The 23,025-nt window shown below is 36.7% G+C and overlaps 1 long non-coding RNA gene across 1 annotated transcript in view; it reads right to left on the reverse strand.

The window, feature by feature from the left end:
- Positions 1-23,025, reverse strand: part of LOC130705949 (uncharacterized) — a 69,022-nt gene that overhangs the window by 44,702 nt on the left and 1,295 nt on the right. The window contains exon 2 of the long non-coding RNA XR_009006346.1: positions 22,778-22,856. This is a non-coding gene — a long non-coding RNA (uncharacterized LOC130705949). The remainder of the gene's footprint in view (positions 1-22,777; positions 22,857-23,025) is intronic.

Here is a 23,025-nt window from a genome sequence, read left to right on the forward strand (position 1 = left end):
GAAGGCAACATGTGAATGATTGTTCCTTTTATTGGGAGAGAAAATACTGGGCAAGCAGCAGGTCTGGAGGAGGAAATCAAGAGTTTGTTTTTGGCCACGTTAATTTTGCAATACCTATTGGATGGATCAACCTGTTCCCTGGAGTTCTAGAAAGAGATCAAGGCTGGAGATCTGAGAATCTTTAGTGTTTATATAATATTTAAAACCCTGGAATAGGCAGCTGTCTCCTGGAGAGAACATGTTGACAGAGATGTGGGTCCTGGGCACACTAACATTTTGGAAGCCAGACAGAGGAAGAGGAGCCGACAAAGAAACTGAATGGTTGTGGCCAACAAAGTGGGAAGGAGTGTGCATTACTCAGGAGTCTGCAGAAAAACAGAATAGTTTATATCCTATTGTGTGTGTATGTGTGTGTGTGTGTGTGTGAGATAGAGAGAGAGAGAGAGAAAGAGAGAGAGAGAGGAGAGAGAGAGAGAGAGAGAGAGAGAGAGAGAGAGAGAGAGAGAGAGAGAGAGAGAGAGAATGTGGAGGCTGGCAAGTCCAAAGCCAGCAGGTTGAAGACCCAAGGAAAGAGTTGATATTCCCGCTTGAGTCTGAAGGCAGTCTTTTGGCAGAATTTCCTCCTCCTTAGGAGAACTTCAGTTTTTTTTCTCAAGGCCTTCAACTAATTGGATGACACCCACCTGCATTATGGAGAGTGACGTGCTTTACTCAAAATCTACTGATTTATATATTAATCTCAAATCTACTGATTTATATGTTAATTTCATCTAAAAATACCTTTACAGCAACATGTAGACTTTTCTTACCAAATAAATATCAGGGCACCATGGCCTAGCCAAATTGACATGTAAAATTAACCATCACAGGATGTTACCATGGAAACCCAGAAAAGAATATGTTTAAAGAAGGAGAGGGTGGCCAAATATGTTGACTACTGCCAATAAATTAAGTAGGATAAAAGATCTCACCTTTAGGATTCGATGTGTAGGAAGTTATTATTGTCCTAGACAGGAACAGTATCTAAGTGATAGGTACAGAAGCCCAATTGCAGTACGCTGAGAAGAAATAATATGCCTACAAATTTTTTTCTTTTTTTTTCTCAATCTTTGAGAAATAATGAAAGATAAAGTCACTTTTTAACACATCCCATTCCCCTCTCTCCTCTCCATTTACAGAACATCTTGACTAAAGTTATAAAGTTGGAATCCTGGAGATTATTTAGGTAGACTCCAAATCTCTTTTTCTAATGACAGAGCAAATGAAAATAAGCCATAATTGTCTCAGCTATTTTAAATCTTGGCATCCTATGTATATATTTTTTTCTGTAAACAGACAACTTCTTTTTAGAATGAATTAAGGTAGAAATAAAGCATAGTGAAACTACTATTTATTATAGTACATTGATCAAGTGAAATATTATATAATTTATACTAAAAAGTTCATATAATGGAATTAATGAATAGAAGTTAAATACCTTTTAAAATCAAGTCACAGTCTTCCCACAAAACTCATACAAAGACCTTATTTTTGCCATTGCATATCACCTACTAGATTTTGTACACACTCATGCTTTAAAAAGAAAATCACTGTTCTTAGGCCAAGGCGACTGAGTTCTGGTATGGGACCAGACACTAACTCTTTGTATGACCTTAGCAAGTAAGTCCCCATCTTTGGGGTTTGTTTTTTTAGCCATAAAATAAATGATGAGGTTAAATTAACTGATCCCTAATGTTTCCTGCAACTGGGACAAACTATGCTTCTATGCAGCTACAGCACTAGGATTTTTAAAAAGGGAGACAGGTATAAGATTGAGTAAGATCAAATTTTCTTTCTTTAATTGTGACACATACAATAAATAATATCACAAGAAAGTTCTGCTGCTTTGTCATCAAAGGCATTAAATAATAAAACATATCAGATTAAAGTAATAAATCATGAGTTCCTAGAAAATATACTTGGGTAGAACTCTACCAATTTATTGAGCATAAAAATCATCTGGAGAGCTTGTTTAAAATGAAGATTTTTGAGTTTCTTCCTCAAGGATTCTGCTAGACTATGCTATGGCCAGGCTAAAGTTTAAGTACCTACATTTTTAATGTTTCAGGTTCCAACTGGTTTTGATGTGAATGTGTCCAAAGACAACATTTGAGAAACAATGAGTTAGAAAAAAAATCAAACTAAGGTTAAAAAAATTCATGTCCCTCTCATGTGGGGAAGATAATGAGTTATAGGAAGAATTCCTCATTTGAGTAAGTTGAAATGCGGAGCAATATTTTTTTCTTTTCCAATCATATTCTGTTTAGGTAAAAACTATTGTATTCCCTAAGAAACTACAAATGTATGGCATTTGTTTGGATGGGTTAACGTGCTACATCAAATGATCTACGATATGGGCAAGCAACTAGGGCAAAGGATACACAATATTCCAAGTGTAAAGAACCCTTTATTAGTATGGACAAGATATGATACCTGACTTTAGAGACTTTCTCAGGATTAATGTCAATGAGTGAATATCTCCTTGTCCCAATTGGTGGGAGTTTAGTCTAGTCTCTGTCACTAGTTATTCTACTTTGTGCAAGTTAATTATCATCTCTGGATTCAGTTATTTTAGTTGTGTTATGATGACCAAGATGGTTTCCTAATTTTATTTCTGTTTGAAAGACAGTTATCTTCTAATACTAACATGCAGATGTTAACCAACTCCCAATAGGTTTTGAAGTACAATAAAGCTATTTGCTCTAAAACAATGGCCAAACTCATGGCCCTGGTCAATATAATATACCACACATGTTCATTAAAATTTTTTTTGAAATGTATCATATATGCAGAAGTATACATAAAACACATATGCTCAGTGTAAGATCTTAGAAGAACTCCATGTGTCCAGAAAAAAATACCTTTCCTACACCTAGAGGTAAGCACTATCCTGGCTTCTATTATAATCATTTTCCTGTTTTTCTTCATAGTTTTTAATCATTTACACATACTTACCTAAAAAATATTGTTTAGTTTGTCAGTTATCAAGCTATATAAATGGAACAGTTATATATTCTTTTGATTCTTTTTCTTTCACTCAATATTTTTTTGTGAGGCACATTCATATTGTTATGTGAGCTGCTTTCACATGTCTTTGTTATGTAATATCCCACTGTATGAAAACATCATTATTTATCTATTCTACTGTTGATGAATATTATGAACAGTAATGCTGCTAATATTCTTTTATATATATCCTTATGAGAGACTTTTATTGGAACATATTTCTAAAGAGTAGAAATGTGTAATTATAAGGTATTCACATCTTTAACTTAATTAGATAATTCCAAATAGTTCCAAAGTGATTGTGCTAATTTATAATGCCTTTGTACTATCTCCTTGTCAACACTTCATTTTGTCAGATTTTTAGCTTCTTTTTGGCAATCTGATGAGTTTGTACTGATATAATTTATTTTTTAATTATTGGCCTGATTGTTAATGCAGATGAGTACTGTTTTATATATTTATACTACTTGGCAGTACATCAGCATGTTGTTCCCCTAATGTTAGTTTATCAGTAGTTTTTCATATATACTGGATACCCTGTGGCTTGTCTTCTCTTTATGGTGTCCTGACTAAAAGTTCTTTTTTATTTTTTTAACATCTTTATTAGAGTATAATTGTTTTACAATGTTGGGTTAATTTCTGCTGGATAACAAAGTGAATCATCTATATGTATACATATATCCCCATATCCCCTCCCTCTTGAGCCTCTCTCTTGCCCTCCCTATCCCACCACTTTAGGTGTTCAAAAAACACACAGCTGATCTCCCTGTGCTATGCAGCTGCTTCCCACTAGCTATCTATTTTACATTTTGTAGTGTATATATGTCAATGTTACTCTCTCACTTCGTCCCAGCTTCCCCTTCCCCCATTCCATGTCCTCAAGTCCATTCTTTACATCTGCGTCTTTATTACTATCCTGCCACTAGGCTCATCAGAACCATTTTGTTTTAGATTCCATGTATATGCGTTAGCATACAGTATTTGTTCTTCTCTTTCTGACTTACTTCACTCTGTATGACAGACACTAGGTCCATCCACCTCACTACAAATAACTGAATTCCGTTTCTTTTTATGGCGAATAATATTCCATTGTATATATGAGCCACATCTTCTTTAACCATTCATCTGTTGATGGACATTTAGCTTGCTTTCATGTCCTGGCTATTGTAAATAGTGCTGCAATGAACATTGGGATACATGTCTCTTTTTGAATTATGGTTTTCTCAGGGTATGTGCCCAGTAGCGGGATTGCTGGGTCATATGGTAGTTCTATTTTTAGCTTTTTAAGGAACCTCCATACTGTTCTCCATAGTGGCTGTATCAATTTACATTCCCACCAGCAGTGCAAGAGGGTTCCCTTTTCTCCACACTCTCTCCAGCATTTGCTGTTTTTAGATATTTAGATGAAGGCCATTCTGACCGGTGTGAGGTGATACCTCACTGTGGTTTCAATTTGCATTTTTCTAATGATTAGTGATGTTGAACATCCTTTCATGTGTTTTTTGGCAATCTGTATATCTTCTTTGGAGAAAGGTCTATTTAGGTCTTCTGCCCATTTTTGGATTGGGCTGTTTGTTTTTTTGATATTGAGCTGCATGAGCTGCTTGTAAATTTTGGAGATTACTCCTTTGTCAGTTGCTTCATTTGCAAATATTTTCTCCCATTCTGAGGGCTGTCTTTTCATCTTGTTTATGGTTTCCTTTGCTGTGCAAAAGCTTTTAAGTTTCATTTGGTCCCATTTCTTTATTTTTGTTTTTATTTACATTAATCTAGGAGGTGGGTCCAAAAGGATCTTGTTGTGATTTATGTCATAGAGTGTTTTCCTCTAAGAGTTTTATAGTATCTGACATTACATTTAGGTTTTTAATCCATTTTGAGTTTATTTTTGTGTATGGTGTTAGGAAGTGTTCTAACCTCATTCTTTTATATGTAGCTGTCCAGTTTTCCCAGCACCACTTATTGAAGAGGCTGTCTTTTCTCCATTGTATATTCTTTCCTCCTTTGTCAAAGATAAAGTGACCATATGTGTGTGGGTTTATCTCTGGGCTTTCTATCCTGTTCCATTGATCTATATTTCTGTTTTTGTGCCAGTATCATATTGTCTTGATTACTGTAGGTTTGTAGTATAGTCTGAAGTCAGGGAGCCTGATTCTTCCAGCTCCGTTTTTCTTTCTCAAGATTGCTTTGGCTATTCAGGGTCTTTTGTGTTTCCATACAAATTGTGAAAGTTTTTGTTCTCGTTCTGTGAAAAATGTCACTGGTAGTTTGATAGAGATTGCATTAAATCTGTAGATTGCTTTGTGTAGTATAGTCATTTTCACAATGTTGATTCTTCCAATCCAAGAATATGGTATATCTCTCCATCTGTTTGTATCATCTTTAATTACTTTCATCAGTGTCATAGTTTTCTGCATACAGGTCTTTTGTCTCCTTAGGTAGGTTTATTCCTAGGTATTTTACTCTTTTTGTTGCAATGGTAAATGGGAGAGTTTCCTTAATTTCTCTTTTGGAATTTTTGTTGTTAGTGTATAGGAATGCAAGAGATTTCTGTGCATTAATTTTGTATCCTGCTACTTTACCAAATTCATTGATGAGCTCTAGTAGTCTTCTGGTAGCATTGTTAAGATTCTCTATATATAGTATCATGTCATCTGCAGACAGTGACAGTTTTACCTCACCTTTTCTGATTTGGATTACATTTATCTCTTTTTCTTCTCTGATGGCTGTGGCTATAACTTCCAAAATTATGTTGAATAATAGTGGTGAGAGTGAGCACCCTTGTCTTGTTCCTGATCTTAGAGGAAATGGTTTCCATTTTTGACCATTGAGAATTATGTTGGCTGTGGGTTTGTCATATATGGCATTTATTATGTTGATGTATGTTCCCTCTATGCCCACTTTCTGGAGGATTTTATCATAAATGGGTGTTGAATTTTGTGCAAAGGTTGTCTGCATCTTTTGAGATTATCACATGGTTTTTATTCTTCAATTTGTTAATATGGTGTATCACATTGATTTGCATATATTGAAGAATCCTTGCATTCCTGGGATAAACCCGACTTGATCATGATGTAGGAGGCTTTTCATGTGCTTTTGGGTTCTGCTTGCTAGTATTTTGTTGAGGATTTTTGCATCTATGTTCATCAGTGATATTGGCCTATAGTTTTCTTTTTCTGTGACATCTTTGTCTGGTTTTGGTATCAGGGTAATGGTGGCCTCGTAGAATGAGTTTGGGAGTGTTCCTCCTTCTGCTATATTTTGGAGGAGTTTGAGAAGGATAGGTGTTAACTCTTCTCTAAATGTTTGATTGAATTCACCTGTGAAGACAAATGGTCCTGGGTTTTTGTTTGTTGGAAGATTTTTTTTTATGTTCCAATCAAATTTTATTAATCTGCACTAATATTCAAATTTTATATAATTTTTATGGTTCACACAATAGGATGTATCTTTTGATTTTATTTCAATATTATTTTATTTTTGTATACAGCAGGTTCTTATTAGTTATACATTTTATACATATTAGTGTATATATGTCAATCCAAATCTCCAAATTCATCACAGCACAACCACACCCCCCTGATGCTTTCACCCCTTCGTGTCCATACGTTTGTACTCTACATCTGTGTCTCAATTTTTGCCATGCAAACAGGTTCATCTGTACCATTTTTCTAGGTTCCACATATATGCATTAATATACGATATTTGTTTTTCTCTTTCTGACTTACTTCACTCTGTATGACAGTCTCTAGATTCATCCACGTCTCTACAAATGACCCAATTTCGTTCATTTTTATGGCTGAGTAATATTCCATTGTATATATGTATAACATCTTCTTTATCCATTCATCTGTCGATGGGCATTTAGGTTGCTTCCATGACCTGGCTATTGTAAATTGTGCTGCAATGAACATTCTGGTGCATGTGTCTTTTTGAATTATGGTTTTCTCTGGGTATATGCTCAGTAGTGGGATTGCTGGGTCATATGATAATTCTATTTTTAGTTTTTAAAGCAACCTCCATACTGTTCTCCATAGTGGCTGTATCAATTTGCATTCTGACCAACAGTGCAAGAGGGTTTGCTTTTCTCTACACCCTCTCCAGCATTTGTTGTTTGTAGATTTTCTGATGACACCCATTCTAACTGGTGTGAGGTGATTTCTCATTGTAGTTTTGATTTGCATTTCTCTAATAATTAGTGATGTTGAGCAACTTTTCATATGCTTCTTGGCGATCTGTATGTCTTCTTTGGAGAAATGTCTATTTAGGTCTTCTGCCCATTTTTGGATTGGGTTGTTTGTTTTTTTGATATTGAGCTACATGTGCTGTTTATATATTTTGGAGATTAATCCTTTGTCTGTTGATTCATATGCAAATATTTTCTCCCATTCTGAGGATTGTCTTTTTGTCTTGTTTGTAGTTTCCTTTGCTTTGCAAAAGTTTTTAAGTTTCATTAATTCCAATTTGTTTATTTTTGTTTTTATTTCCATTACTCTAGGAGGTGGATCAAAAAAGATCTTGCTGTGATTTATGTCAAAGAGTGTTCTTCCTATGTTTTCCTCTAAGAGATTTATAGTATCCGGTCTTACATTTAGGTCTCTAATCCATTTTGAATTTATTTTTGTGTATGGTGTTACGGAGTGTTCTAATCTCATTCTTTTACATGTAGCTGTCCAGTTTTCCCAGAACAATTTATTCGAGAGACTGTCTTTTCTCCATTGTATATCCTTGCCTCCTTTTTCATAGATTAGTGGACCATAGTTGTGTGGATTTATCTCTGGGCTTTCTATCCTGTTCCATTGAGCTGCATCTCTGTTTTTGTGCCAGTACCATATTGTCTTGATTACTGTAGTATAGTCTGAAGTCAGGGAGTCTGATTCCTCCAGCTCCGTTTTTTTCCCCTCAGGACTGCTTTGGCTATTCGGGGTCTTTTGTGTCTCCATACAAATTTAAGATTTTTTGTTCTAGTACTGTAAAATATGCCATTGGCCATTTGATAGGGATTGCATTGAATCAGTAGATTCCTTTGGGTAGTAGAGTCATTTTCACAATGTTGATTCTTCCAATCCAAGAACATGGTATATCTCTCCATCTGTCTGTATCATCTTTAATTTCTTTCATCAGTGTCTTATAGTTTTCTGCCTACAGGTCTTTTGTCTCCCTAAGTAGGTTTATTCCTAGGTATTTTATTCTTTTTGTTGCAGTGGTAAATGGGAGTGTTTCCTTTATTTCTCTTTCAGATTTTTCATCATTAGTGTATAGGAATGCAAGAGATTTCTGTGCATTAATTTTGTATCCTGCAACTTTCCCAAATTCATTGATTAGTTCTAGTAGTTTTCTGGTAGCCTCTTTAGGATTCTCTATGTATAGTATCATGTCATCTGCAAACAGTGACAGTTTTACTTCTTCTTTTCCAATTTGTATTCTTTTTATTTCTTTTTCTTCTCTGATTGCCGTAGCTAGGACTTCCAATACTATGCTGAATAATAGTGGTGAGAGTGGACATCCTTGTCTTGTTCCTGATCTTACACGAAATGCTTTCCGTTTTTCACCATTGAGAATGATGTTTGCTGTGTGTTTGTTGTATGTCACCTTTATTATGTTGAGGTAGGTTCCCTCTATGCCCACAGTTTTTATCATAAACTGTTGTTGAATTTTGTCAAAAGATTTTTCTGCATCTATTGAGATGATCATATGGTTTTTCTTCTTCAAATTGTTAATATGGTGTATCACATTGATTTATTTCATATTTTAAAGAGTCCTTGCATCCTTGGGATAAATCCCACTTAATCATGGTTTATGATCCTTTTAATGTGTTGTTGGATTCTGCTTGCTAGTATTTTCTTGAGGATTTTTGCATCTATATTCATCAATGATATTTGCCTGTAATTTTCTTTTTTGTAGTGTCTTTGTCTGGTTTTGGTATCAGGGTGATGTGGCCTCATAGAATGAGTTTGGGAGAGTTCCTTCCTCTGCATGTTTTTGGAAGAGTTTGAGAAGGCTGGCTGTTAGTTCTTCTCTAAATTTTTGGTAGAATTCCCTGTGAAGGCATCTGTTTCTGGACTTTTGTTTGTTGGAAGATTTTTAATCACATTTTCAATTTCATTACTTGTGATTTGTCTGTTCATATTTTCTATTTCTTCCTGGTTCAGTCTTGGAAGTTTTTACCTTTCTAAGAATTTGTCCATTTCTTCCAGGTTGTCCATTTTATTGGCATAGTGTTGCTTGTAGCAGTCTCTTAGAATGCTTTGTATTTCTGCGGTGTCTGTTGTAACTTCTCCTTTTTCATTTCTAATTTTATTGATTTGAGTCCTCTCTTTTTCTTGATGAGTCTGGCTAATAGTTTATCAATTTTGTTTATCTTCTCCAAGAACCAGCTTTTAATTTTATTGATCCTTGCTATTGTTTTCTTTGTTTCCACTTCATTTATTTCTGCTCTGACCTTTATGATTTCTTTCCTTCTAATAACTTTGTGTTTTGTTTTTTCTTCTTTCTCTAGTTCCTTTAGGTGTAACGTTAGATTGTTTATTTGAGATTTTTCTTGTTTTGTGAGGTAGGATTGTATTGCTCTAACCTTCCCTCTTAGAACTGCTTTTGCTCCATCCCATAGGTTTTGGGTTGTCGTGATTTCACTGTCATTTTTTTCTAGGTTTTTAAAATTTCTCTTTGGTTTCTTCAGTGATCTCTTGTTTATTTAGTAGCGTGTTGTTTAGCCGCCATGCTTTTGTATTTTTAACAGATTTTTTCATGTAATTGATATCTAGTCTCATAGCACTGTGGTTGGAAAAGATACTTGATATGATTTCCATTTTCTTAAGTTTTCCAAGGCTTGATTTGTGACCCAAGATATGATCTATCTTGGAGGATGTTTCATATGCACTTGAGAGAAAATTGTATTCTGGTGATTTTGGATGGAATGTCCTACAAATATCAATTAAGTCCATCTGGCCTAATGTGTCATTTAAAGCTTGTGTTTCCTTATTTATTTTCATTTTGGATGATCTGTCCACTGGTGTAATGGGGTGTTAAAATCTCCTACTATTATTTTATTACTGTCAATTTCCCATTTTATGGCTGTTAGCATTTGCCTTATGTCTTGAGGTGCTCCTCTGTTGTATGCATAAATATGTACAATTGTCATATCTTCTTCTTGGATTGATCCCTTGATCATTATGTAGTGTCCTTCTTTGTCTCTTGTAATAGTCTTTTTTTAAAATTCTATGTTGTCTGATATGAGTACTGTTGCTCCAGGTTTCTTTTGATTTCCATTTGTATGGAATATCTTTTTCCATCCCCTCACTTTAAGTCTGTATGTGTCCCTAGGTCTGAAGTGGGTCTCTTGTAGACAGCATATATACGGCTCTTGTTTTTGTATCCATTCAGCCAGTCTATGTCTTTTGGTGGAAGCTTTTAATCTACTTACATTAAAGGTAATTATTGTTATGTATCTTCCCATTAACATTGTTAAAATTGTTTTGTGTTTGTTCTTGTAAGTCTTTTCCTTCTCTTGTGTTTCCTGCCTAGAGAAGTTCCTTTATCATTTGTTGTAAAGCTGGTTTTGTGGTCCTCAATTCTCTTAATTTTGCTTGTCTGTAAAGGTTTTAATTTCTCCTTCAAATCTGAATGAAATCCTTTCTGGGTAGAGTAATCGTGGTTGTAGGGTCTTCCCTTTCATCACTTTAAATATGTTATGTCACTCTTTTCTGGCTTGCAGTGTTTCTTCTGAAAGTTCAGTTGTTAATCTTATGGGGATTCCCTTGTATGTTATTTGTTGGTTTTCCCTTGCTGCTTTTAATATTTTAATTTTCATTAATTTGATTAATATGTGTCTTGGCCTGTTTCTCCTTGGGTTTATCCTGTATAGGACTCTCTGCATTTCCTGGACTTGAGTGACTATTTCCTTTCCCTTATTAAGGCAATTTTCCACTATAATCTCTTCAAATATTTTCTCAGACCCTTTCTTTTTCTTTTCTTCTTCCGGGACCCCTATAATTCGAATGTTGGTGTATTTAATGTTGTCCCAGAGTTCTCTGAAACTGTCCTCAAATCTCTTCCTTCTTTTTTCTTTATTCTGCTCTGCGGTAGTTATTTCCACTATTCTATCTTTCAGGTCACTTATCTGTTCTTCTGCCTCACTTATTCTACTATTGTTTCCTTCTAGAGTATTTTGAATTTCATTTATTGTGTTGTTCATCGTTTGTTTGCTCTTTAGTTCTTCAAGGTCCTTGTTAACCCTTTCTTGTATTTTCTCCATTCTATTTTAGAAATTTTGGATCATCTTTACTATCATTACTCTGAATTCTTTTTCAGGTAGACTGCCTATTTCCTCTTCTTTTGTTTGGTCTGGTGGGTTTTTACCTTGCTCCTTCATCTGCTGTGTGTTTCTCTGTCTTCTCACTTTGCTTAACTTACTGTGTTTGGGGTCTCCTTTTCACAGGCTGCAGGTCTGTAGTTCCTCTTATTTTTGGTGTGTGTCCCCAGTTGCTAAGGTTGGTTCAGTGGGTTGTGTAGGCTTCCTTGTGGAGGGGCCTAGTGCTTGTGTTCTGATGGATGAGGCTGGATCTTGTCTTTGTGGTGGGCATGACTGCATCCCGTGATGTTTCTTGGGGTGTCTGCAACCTTATTATGATTTTAGGCAGCCTCTCTGCTAATGGGTGTGGTTGTGTTCCTGTCTTGCTAGTTGTTTGGCATAGGGTGTTCAGCACTGTAGCTTGCTGGTTGTTGAGTGCAGCTGGGTCTTAGAGTTGAGACGGAGATCTCTGGGAGAGCTTTCATCATTTGGTATTACATGGAGCTGGGAGGTCTCTGGTGGACCAATGTCCTGGACTTGGCTCTCCCATCTTAGAGGCACAGCTCTTTTCCTCCTTCACAGCTCCCTCCCCAAGGTGCAGGTCCCATCCCTATTCTTTTGTCTCTGTTTTTTCTTTTTTCTTTTGCCCTACCCAGGTACGTGGGGGAGTTTTTTGCCTTTTGGGAAGTCTGAGGTCTTCTGCCAGCATTCAGGTGTTCTGTAGGAGTTGTTCCACACGTAGATGTATTTCTGATGTATCTGTGGGGAGGACGGTGATCTCCACGTCTTACTCCTCCGCCATCTTGAAGGTCTCCCCAGTCATGCAGTATTGAGTTACAAGTCTTTTTGAAACTTAATTCCTATGCCAGTATCCTATCAAAAATACAAAATTCTGAGATTTTACGTGCCAAAATACCCAGGATAATATTTACATTGTAGAGAAACACTTATTCTTAATATCTCCAGGCAAAAAAAGCCATAAAGCATATAGATGCTGTGGTGAGCAAGAGAGCATCTCTGACCTCAGGAAGCAGATGATTTTATAAGGAGAATAAAGGAAGTAGCATAATATCAAGTAGGGTTTGATAAATGCCACAGAAATTGTTCTATATCACTCAATACACTTCCCAATGCTTACTTTGGTGTCTGAGTACATAATATGATACCAGTGACCAGGACTGATTTCTAACATAGTCATCTCTGTTTCTTACAGGCATTGTCATCCCTCCATTACCTCTTAACCCTTCTGGTTTTCATGGTGTCCTTTTGTCTAAAACATATACAAAAGAAAAAAGAAAACAAAAGACAGTTTTCCCATTAAAGTTTTGAGTAAAGGAAAGACAAGTGCTTTGAATTGGTAGCTCTTTAACAAAGACATGATCTAGTTGAAATTAGCAACTCATCTAGAAATGCTTTATTGCTATTGCTGCTATTTGTTCAAGTTCCATTGAGCCAGCTTATATAAATTATCCCTTAATATGTTCTGGACAGTTTGGTTTGGTGAGGATGCTCACTTTCCCCAAGGAGCTAATGAAAATTCAGTGTTTGCCTATTCCCTTTACCTCATGACAAAAATCAATGCCTGAAATACAATAGCCACATTGCAATGATCTGTGCTTTTGGTGCCTTCACAGAGCTGAAAATTATAGCTTGAAAAGCAATCTTTCCTTCTCTCTTCTGAAAACTTTAGATTCACACATCTGCTGCCTTCTTGACCCTGAGCTTTCTATCTTCTTACCAGACAAGAATGTTTTCTCCTTTTTTGTGTGTGTGGAAAGTGCTGACTTTTTCTGGAAGCTAGTCTCAGGGGGTTGCTACTTACCACCCACCTGTGATAGATTTGAAATTTCTGTAGTATGCCAGATCGAAGAACTGTGCAAACTGAAAATTACAGCGTAGCCTTCTGACTTTTTAGCAGTAAATTTTATTTGCTAGGGTGAAAACACCAGAGAAGTACTGTTCACTAGGCCAACAAAACCAAGGGATTTGTTTCTTTTATTGGAGTTTGTGGAGTTAGAATATTTGCTGAGGAAGAATGGAAAATAAGATTGGGTGAAAGAGGATAGAATTTGGGTCCTATCTCTTTAATTTCTTTAAAATTGGAGTTTTAAACTTGAGGTCCAGGTAGGCTTACTGAGGATCTGAGATCAAGGATAGGGTTTCAAGGGTGTTTAAATCTATGTACAGGGTTATGAACTTATATGAATTTAGGAAGAGGTTGATTCCATCAAATTTCAAACGGTTATTGCCTCAAGGCATTTGATTATCATATGATTTTGTTTAAAAATATAGCAGTAACTGTGTGATCTTGAGAAATCCACTTACTTGAGATTCAGTTTTAACAAACACACAATAGGAATAACAGAAATATCTCACAAAGCTCTGAAAAAATGCTTATAATGCATGAGATCACCACTGATTAAGTGATTATTGTTTATTTTCATTTTGTATAGGATAGTCCTAAAGACAACTAATAATTACTAGCCTGGTGAAGGGAAGTTTAAAAAGGAAACTGATATTTGTTTTCCAATATATTAAGAGCTATATGGATGAAAGATGAGTCTTATTTTGAATATCCCCAAGAAGGAGAAATTGAACTAATGAATAAAATTGTATCAAGATGGCTTTATAAAGAACATCCTAGCATGCCAGTGTCCAAACATGGAATAGTCTGTTTCTGTTAAAAATGGATTTCCTGTCACTGGAGGTGCAAAACAACTTTGAGTAACTCAGAAAGGTTGAAAAACTTGCTCAAGTTCATGTACTTAATGAAGCCAGAGATAGGATTAAAATTTTATTGTGATCTGAAAGCCCTGGCCAAATTTACCAGAGATGGTGATTCTCTCCTGACACACTTCCTGGCACTCCATTAAAGGAGCACATGTTTGCCTGCAGGTGGCACTGTTGAACAATTTGTTAAATGACAACTGCTAAATTAAATAAGTATGTGTATTCTCTCAGCATCATTAAATTGATCTTAGATTCTAAAAACCCTAATGTACTTTACTTGAACCTGTTCAGGATAATGCATAATATTCCTTAAAGGCAAGCACCAACAGTTGTTCTAATTCCCATCATGGTTGCTACTTATTTGGCCGATTCAACCCCCGTGTTTTAAACAAATAGAAGTACAAAAGACCCACCCCCAGTGCTCTCATTAGCTGAAGAAATGTTACAGGTTCTCCTTGATGAAAGACATTGTTCCTTCCTCACATTCTTCTGTTTCTCCCTGTGGTGTTTGAGAACAGACAGCAGGGTATCTAATCAACTGCTGCTTTGACTGAATTACCCTTATGTCCTGGTTCCCTGTTTATCAGCCAGCTGGAGGGAACTCCTTTGTTGTCATGCAGAGGTGGGTGGATTGCTTTCTTCAGTTCACGTTTGTGATGTTAAGCAATTATAGCATCTAATTCGACTTTATGTAACAAACCTCCTGTTTCACCTCAGCAAAGGCTCATTATGTCTTGTAAGTGCGCTACATGTTGAATTTGCACCTTTGGTAATTAGTATGACTGCTCTGCCAGCCCTCCTTCCTGCTTTTGCCAACATTTTCAGTGTTAGCAAACAAGCATCAATCACCAACCTGATGAGTAAAATTAAGGCTTCTCTGTGCAACTCGGTGCACAGACTGGACTGAAATTCCAGGTTGAAGAATTCATCTTTGCCAATATTGCAACAATATATAATAAAAGTAACAATAGTCCATATAACAGTAATCATGGCTAACTTTTATTGAGGACTACTATGTGCCAGACACTGTTTTAAATGCCTTCCATGGATTATTTCACATAATCTTAACAAGAAGCCTAAGAGATAGGTGTTGTGTTTGCCACTTTACAAATAAAAAATTGAGGCACAGAGGAGATAAATAACGTGCCCCAAGCCATAGAGCTATAAAGTGTTGGAGCCAGAATAAGATAAGCATCATCTTCCAGTTCAACATGGGAAAGTTAATTCTGAAACCGAGTCCCCCTAAAATTGATTTCCTCTGCTGAGTTTATGATTAACCTCTCTATTCAAAACATTATTTCCTTTCTTGTCCAATACCTGTTCCCCTCAAGATTGAGGAGTATTAAAGAAAACGGGGGACTGAAACCAAGCAGGACCCTCTGGGGCCTTACCAGGCACAAAAGCTTTTCCGTGTCCCTCATTTCTCGTTTGTACAAAAAAGGTTTCTGTGTCCTAGACCTTCCCTGAGTTGCCAAGGGCAGATTCAATTACTAATTAGAGGAGTGAGGGAACCCAGAAACAAAGGAAAGGCAGTCAAAAAACAATAGTGATGTGGTGGGGCAGGGTCCTAGTTCCTTTTCAAGGGATATACATAACAATCTGATACATATCTTTGAGTTCTTCTACAGGAACTGAGGTCCCCACCCAAGTGGAGGATGGTAAGTAACTTCAGGCTGAGGACAAGCATTTGGACCCGAAACTGATTGGAACCAGAGGCTGACGATTGAGATTCCTGGAACACCCCCTGTTAACCTCCCCACCAACCAATAAGAGGAAGGTTACACACCCTGCAGACCTCCCACAAATTTTGCCTATAAAAACTGTTCCCCCAAGACCATCAGAGAGTTCAGGGTCTTTGAGCATTAGCTGCCCAGACTCCTTGTCTGGTGCCTTAGAGTAAATGCTGCACTTTCTTTCACCACAAGCTGGTGTCAGTAGATTGACTTTACTGCACAGGTGTGAGCAGACCCAAGTTTGGCTTGGTAACAATTCTAACCCTTTGGAATAACAGTTCAGATTCTCTGATCCAAGGCTGGACAAGTTACTTCTGAATCAGACATTATTAACTCAGAAAAAGCCTGTGGTGATTACAATTATTAGATAAGCCTAAACAATTTGGAAAGCACTGGTTTCAAAAGTCAAGAAGACATGGAACATTTCCCAAAGTCTTGAAGACATTCTGAAAGGGGTTCAGATGAATATGGAAGCATAGGAGAGTTAGATAAAAGGAATAGAGACTTCTTTTTTTAACAGTTGCTGTCATTTGAATTGATCTCCATGCTGGGATGAATTCCCCTGAAGGGTGTGTGTGTGTGTGTGTGTGTATGTGTGTGTGTGTTATTGTTGCTATTGTTGTTACAGGGTGGGGATAGTGTAAAACTTAAGGGGAGTAAGTGAGTGTTTACCAGTCATTGCCAAACAAGCTTTGCCACTGAACAAGCCTCTGATATACAGCTCTACTTTCAGTGACTGGGTTTCTTTTTGTTCTTGGGACCACGTGCTGCTGATATCCTTTTTCTCGCCTCTTAGTGTTTGTCGTGTCATTTTTGTGCCAAATTTGCTATCCCAAAACATTTTCACTGGTTGTTGGAAAAATAACAATGATTAGAGAAATTTTGCTAAAGCTAATTTTATTAAATTTAAAAGATGGACATTCATTTTGAGATTATGCTCTTACTTTTTGTTTCCCTGATGCTAATTTATGACTTCCCTACCGACCCACTTGTTGAATGTTTTAAGTTTTAGATTCCCAATAGCCATCGTCCACATGCTTTTTTTAATTAAGAAATATATTTTCTTGTTACTGAAGCACTCTAATGTCAATGACAACTATAGTTACTGCTATTTTCTAAGCAATCATTAAAATAGGCTGCTGAAATCTAGTACCTGGCACGACAATATTTAGAGTGATAAAACACTATAGTTGGACCATTGGGAGTAAAAACCTCTAAGCCTAAACATGCTATCTCTGGAAACTTGAGCAATGTACTTAATCTCTCTAAACCTCAACTTTCACATCTGTAAAATGGGAATGCTAGTACCTATATCATAAGGTTTTCATGAAGATTAAATCAGATAATCCATAATTCATTTAGCACAACCTAGGATCATAGTAAGCACTCTTAATTGAAAACACTGGTATTATTTTAAGGTAAGTCATGTTGAAGTCCTTGGACCCCAATGAGTTAAAATTTTGAATAGAATCATCACAGATTATGCATGCACATTTAAACATCATTATGGTATCTATTAATAAAGAAACAAAATTGTTCTTGAATTCAGCTTATTAGGGTCTCTGTGACAGAATGCAAAGTTATCAGCATGTTCTGGAATCCACACTCCATGTTGTGATACTTCCTAAGCTAACTTTAAAGCAAAACATTAAGACAAAAACATGTTCTCTGCATAAATAATTTTTAAAAATCATTCAACAAATTTGAACAAGTTTCTTTGTTGGAACTACTTAGGGTCTTTAAAATGCAAATGTGCATTGTGAATAGCCAAGAAGGGGATTTGTATTTGCAACATTACACATGTGTTTTTGACCAGACCATTGTGTTTTCAAAGCAGCCATGGAAGCTAGTTTGGGAGTGCAGATTGAGTCCCATAAGTCCTAGTTTGTGTGTCTATTTCCAGGTCGGACCCATCTTAGCCAGGGCTAGTCTATAACACTTAAATCTTTTGTTCTGGGTTATTTCCCCAAACATGAATATATAGACTACATTAAGATCTCAGAATTATTTATTTCAATTCAGAAACTGAATGTTAGAAAGGATAATTCTTTGATACTTTATGGGTCAGTAGGTAACATTACAGGTTAGTGAATGCACCTATGTGTTGATGGAAAAGAAATCCTAGAGTGATCCTTATTTGGAAGGCATAATACTAGATCATAGGCCATCAGAGTTGAAGGATACCATTCCCTGTACTTTTTCTTCCTTCTAATTAAAATGTTATAAAAATTGTCTATCTGCCTTTAGGTTGCCTCATTTATCTCCAAAACCAATTCAATCCAGAAGGCCAGGTAGCAGTATCTCTTGACTCAATAACTTGTCTTCTTGTTTGACCACCATCTGCTTGGCTATCTTAGGAGGCTGGGCTTCCAATGCTCTGGGGAATGTCCTATCTTGAACTCAACTTTACAACATAGGTGGTGCTTTCCTGCTTTGCTCTGTGCCAAAGAGCCAGTGGTTAGGTAATACCAACCTTAACACAAATATACTTAAAGTCTCCAACTGAGAATCTATTATTTGCCAAAAAAACATATGAAAATTTGCATATCATCACCAGTAATTAGAGAAATGAAAATCAAAACATCAGTTTGGCAAAAATTAAAAAGATTGATTGTAGCCAGTGCTGATCAATTTGTGGTGAAAGGGGCATCCTTATATATTGTAATAGGAATGTAAATTGCTGCAAAAGTGATCCAGGGTCTGTGTTTTATATGTGTATATCTTTTGACTAATGATTCAAGAAACTTCAGTACATAAGAAACTTTGTAGTAGGATATTTTTGGCCGTGTTGTTTTTATTGCTGTCCTCTGTGCCTGGAGAGTTCTTGCCCCAGATAGATGCATCTCTTGCTGGCTCTTTTCCTTCAGTTCTTGGCTTACACACCTTCCCCAATCATTTATGTAAAAGGGCAAGCCTCTCCCATACCCCTTTTCTCTGGAGTCCCCTACAACACTCAATACCATGTGACAGGCTGTTATTTTATTTCTTTATGTGTTTATTGTCTGTCTCCCACATTAGAATGCAAATTCCATGAAAGCAAGGATTTTGTCTGTTTTGTTCACCTGAATGTCTAAAGCAGATATCTATAGACAGTCATAATAAATATGATGAGTGAATGAATATATAAATTTAAAAGAATGAGTTATATTTGTATGTAATGACCCAGAGGGAAGAATAGGATATCCTGTTGACAGAGAGCAAGTTTTAAAGAAAAGTTGTATAGGATGACCCAATTTTCATAAAAACATGAAATACATATGTGTGTGTATATACCTTTTCTGTCTATCTATCATCTCTCTATATTTCTAAGAGCACAGAAATATCAATAGGTACAGAGGATATATACCAAATTGCAAATTAACATAGGTTGCTCTGGGATGTTGGAGGTAGACTGGAGGGTTAAATAAAAATTGTTAATTTTTTAAATATTTTCATATTGTTTTCCTTGTGACTACAAGCATTGTATTACTTTTCTAATAAAAAAAAGAATACCCAATAAAATAAATGCAATCACAAACACATAAAATGACTCTGGGCTGTTTCTTTAACTGTAATATAGCAGATAATATTATTTTATTCTTGCACAGTTGGGCTGCTTTGCATCTCCATGATACCAATGTCTGCAGGCTTGTAACAAATAAGTAATTAGCTTCATTGTGGTTTACTAGAGTCTCAGGTTCCCATGAATGTGTAATTGTTGGCTACGGCTTAGCCAAGAGGGCTACCTTGAACTTTAGCTCTTAATTGTCTGAGGCTTTGATAGAAGAAGACAATAGGCACGCAAAGGAATTTTTGTACCTCTCAAAAACAGTTTTGTACTTGAGGAAAGACAGAAATAGGGGTCAGTCTGGAGTGCAGACATATTGAGGATACATTGTCTGTAGACAATTAAAATCAATAATAAACAACTGAGTTCATCTACTTTTTATTATCACCACGTGCTAGCAATTCTAAATAATACCTGTGTTAAAATTCTCTGAAAATTTTCAGCCCAATTTTTAAATAATTGCTGCAGTTACTGATAAGCCAAGATGGACTCTACCATCCTTGATATATCACTACTCATATAATTTCCGGTTTTAATAATGAAAGGTAATATCTTAGTTTTATTAAGCATCTATCATATATTTAATGCACTGCTAGAGAATAGAAATAGAAAGATGAATAATATATAGCTCCCACACTCATGAAGCTCACAATCTAGAGAGAAAACAGGTGTAGATGTAACTAGATAAAATATGGAACATGTATTTTAATGACGCAATCTCTAAAGTGCTAGGAGGATACAGAAGAAAACAGAAGAGGAAGTGATCCGTTCTGCCTGGGGAATTCGCTCAGTAACTTGTTCACACATGTTTACTGAATGAATTGTCTACACTGGGCCAGGCACAGTGGACAGGACACAAGATTCCTGTGTCACTGGAGCTTATTTTCAGGTAGGACAGTACAGGTCCCAGCACGAGTAAGCAAGGTAAATTTAGGCAGAGAAAGGTGCTTGAGGGTGCCTCCTGAGGAGGTACCTTTTGGGCTGAGACTGAATGATGGCATGGAGACAGCAGTACAAAGATCAGGAGGAGTAAGTGCTATGAAAGTCAGAGGTGGCACAGGCCAGACCACATAGAATGGAGGTTCACAAACCTGGCTGCACTGAGAATCACCTGGCGAGTGGTACATCCTCCATAGTAATCTGGTGTGGGGTCCAGGCTTTGTTATCTTGTAAAATCTCTACAAGAGATTCTCATGTGCAGCCAGGGCTGAAACTCTACAGAGTGTGATAGGAGAAGTATGATGAAGACCATGGGAGGGTTTTAAGAAAAGAGATTGGCATGATCTAATTTATATTTTAAAAAATACTGTGTGCAAATGATATGGCCGATAAAGGGTTAATATTCAACAACTATAAACAGCTCATACAACTCAACATCAAGAAAACAAACAACCCAATTAAAAAATGAGCAGAAGAACAGAATAGACATTTTTCCAAAGGTGAAATGTAGATGAATAACAGGCATATGAAAAGATGCTCAACATCGCTAATCATCAGGGAAACATAAGTCAAAACAAAAATGAGATAACACCTCACATCTGTCAGAATGGCTATCATCAAAAAGAAAACAAATAACAAATGTTGGCAAGGACGTGGAGAAAAGAGAACCCTTGTACACTGTTGGTGGGAATGTAGATTGGTGCAGCCACTGTGGAAAGTAGTATGGAGGTTTCTCAAAAAACTAAAAATAGAACTACCATATGACCCAGCAATTCCACTCCTGGATATATATCTGAAAAAAACGCACTAATTCAAAAAGATACATGCACCCTAACGTTCATAGCAACATTATTTACAGTTGCCAGTATATGGGGGCAACCTAGGGGTCCATCAACAGATGAATGGATAAAAAAGATGTGGTATATGTACATAGAGGGATACTACTCAGTCATAAAAAGGAATAAAATTTTGCCATTAGTGGCAACATGGATGGATTTGGAGGGTATTATGCTTAGAGAAATAAATCAAACAGAGAAAGAAAAATACTGTATGATATCACTTATATGTGGAATCTAAAAAATACAACAAACTAATGAACAAAACAAAAAAGAAGCAGACTCACAGATATAGAGAACAAACTAGTGGTTACCAGTGGGGAGAGGGAAGAGGGGAGGGGCAATATAGGGGAAAAAAGGTGTTATTGTGGGATTATATGAAATTATGAGTGTGCAATTTTTGAAAATTGTAAAGCACTATAGAATTCAGAGTCCTTCATTCAATAAAATAATTTTAAAATATCATTTTGATTGCTACATGCAAGAGTGATCACATGGAAGGCAAGCATTAAAGCAGAGAAACAAATTAGAAGGTTCTTACAGCCATCCAGTGGAGAAATATTGATGGCTTGGACCAAGGTGGAGACGCTGGAGGCTGTGAGAGAAATGTAATCAGAAAAGCCTTCATGGTTTTCTGAGGGGTCTTGAAGAAAGAGGAGTAAGATTTTTACTTTTGGTGGAAGAGTGGGAACAAGGGCCCAGAAAAGGAATGAAAAGTGATGTGGATGTGTCATGGGAAGGAGTCATGGACTCTGGGTGACACAGGTGTAGACAGATGTGGGAAATAGCATATAGGAGCTGCTAAGTATATAAACCTCTTAAAAGTTACTCAATTACGGAAAAGTTAAGGTTTTGCCTTAGGTAAATTGTTAAGTGCAACAATAATCTTTGATTCTTCCTGGTCTTCCCCTTGGGGGGATCTCTAACCTCTTTCAGAATCCCTCTCTCATTGTCCATGTTAAAAGGCTTCCCACCCTGGAGTGCTATTTTCTTTGGTAGGCTTGCCGTTTTTTGAAAATTTTTCCTGTAGAGGTTGCAGTGATTTTAATGACTGCTCCTGTTTTCTGCCTGCAGTATCCATTGCTGTAGAGTAGCAGTGATGAAACACACAGTGAGTTCTGGAGCCTTCTGAAGTGGGCTTTCACCTAAGTCTCAGTGTGCTAATATATCACTGACACCATTTGCTGTAAGACATTCCCAGGCTCCTGGTGCCAAGGTTCTCAATTCCCAGGTCAAGAGCCCGATTAAATGTCTTTCTTGGGCTCTCCTGCACTGCGACGACTTTATTATCATGGAGACTGTGCTATGTTGGCACCAAATCTTGATCCCACATGCTATGAAATCTCTCTGCCTCTCTTCAGTGGGGCAATGGTGGGACTTCACAAGGTAGAGCCATGAAAACAGCTAGTGTGTTGTAATACAGGCAGAAACTGTCTAATTTTAAGATTTCTGAGCTTAAGACATATACTTCCCAAAATGAGTGAGAGCTGACATGTCTGTTTTTTCCTAGCTTAGCAACCCATTGTTGTCAGGCTAACCTCTGTTTTCCTCAGAGAATGTGCTATCTGTGCCTATCTCTATGGGGAAACTAATGATTAACCGAGAATATAGGCTGTGGAGTCAGACATACTTGTCTTCCAGTCATGGTTTTACCACTTACTTAACCAGTCTGATTTGATGTCCTCATCTGGAACCTTGCCACTCAATAGGATATCCTTGACCAACAGCATCAGGGTCACCTGGAGACAGCAAGAAATGTAGAATCTCAAGTCCCAGCCCAGACCTACAGAATCAGAATCTTCATTTTTAACAAGATCCTCAAGTGATTGCATGCACATTAGGGTTTGAGAAGCAATGATACAGAAAAATCCTTGCTGTGTATTAAACATTACCTGTGGGTAAAAATAT

This window comes from Balaenoptera acutorostrata, chromosome 20, assembly GCF_949987535.1.
Source record: "Balaenoptera acutorostrata chromosome 20, mBalAcu1.1, whole genome shotgun sequence".
In the NCBI taxonomy this organism is placed as follows: Eukaryota; Metazoa; Chordata; class Mammalia; order Artiodactyla; family Balaenopteridae; genus Balaenoptera; species Balaenoptera acutorostrata.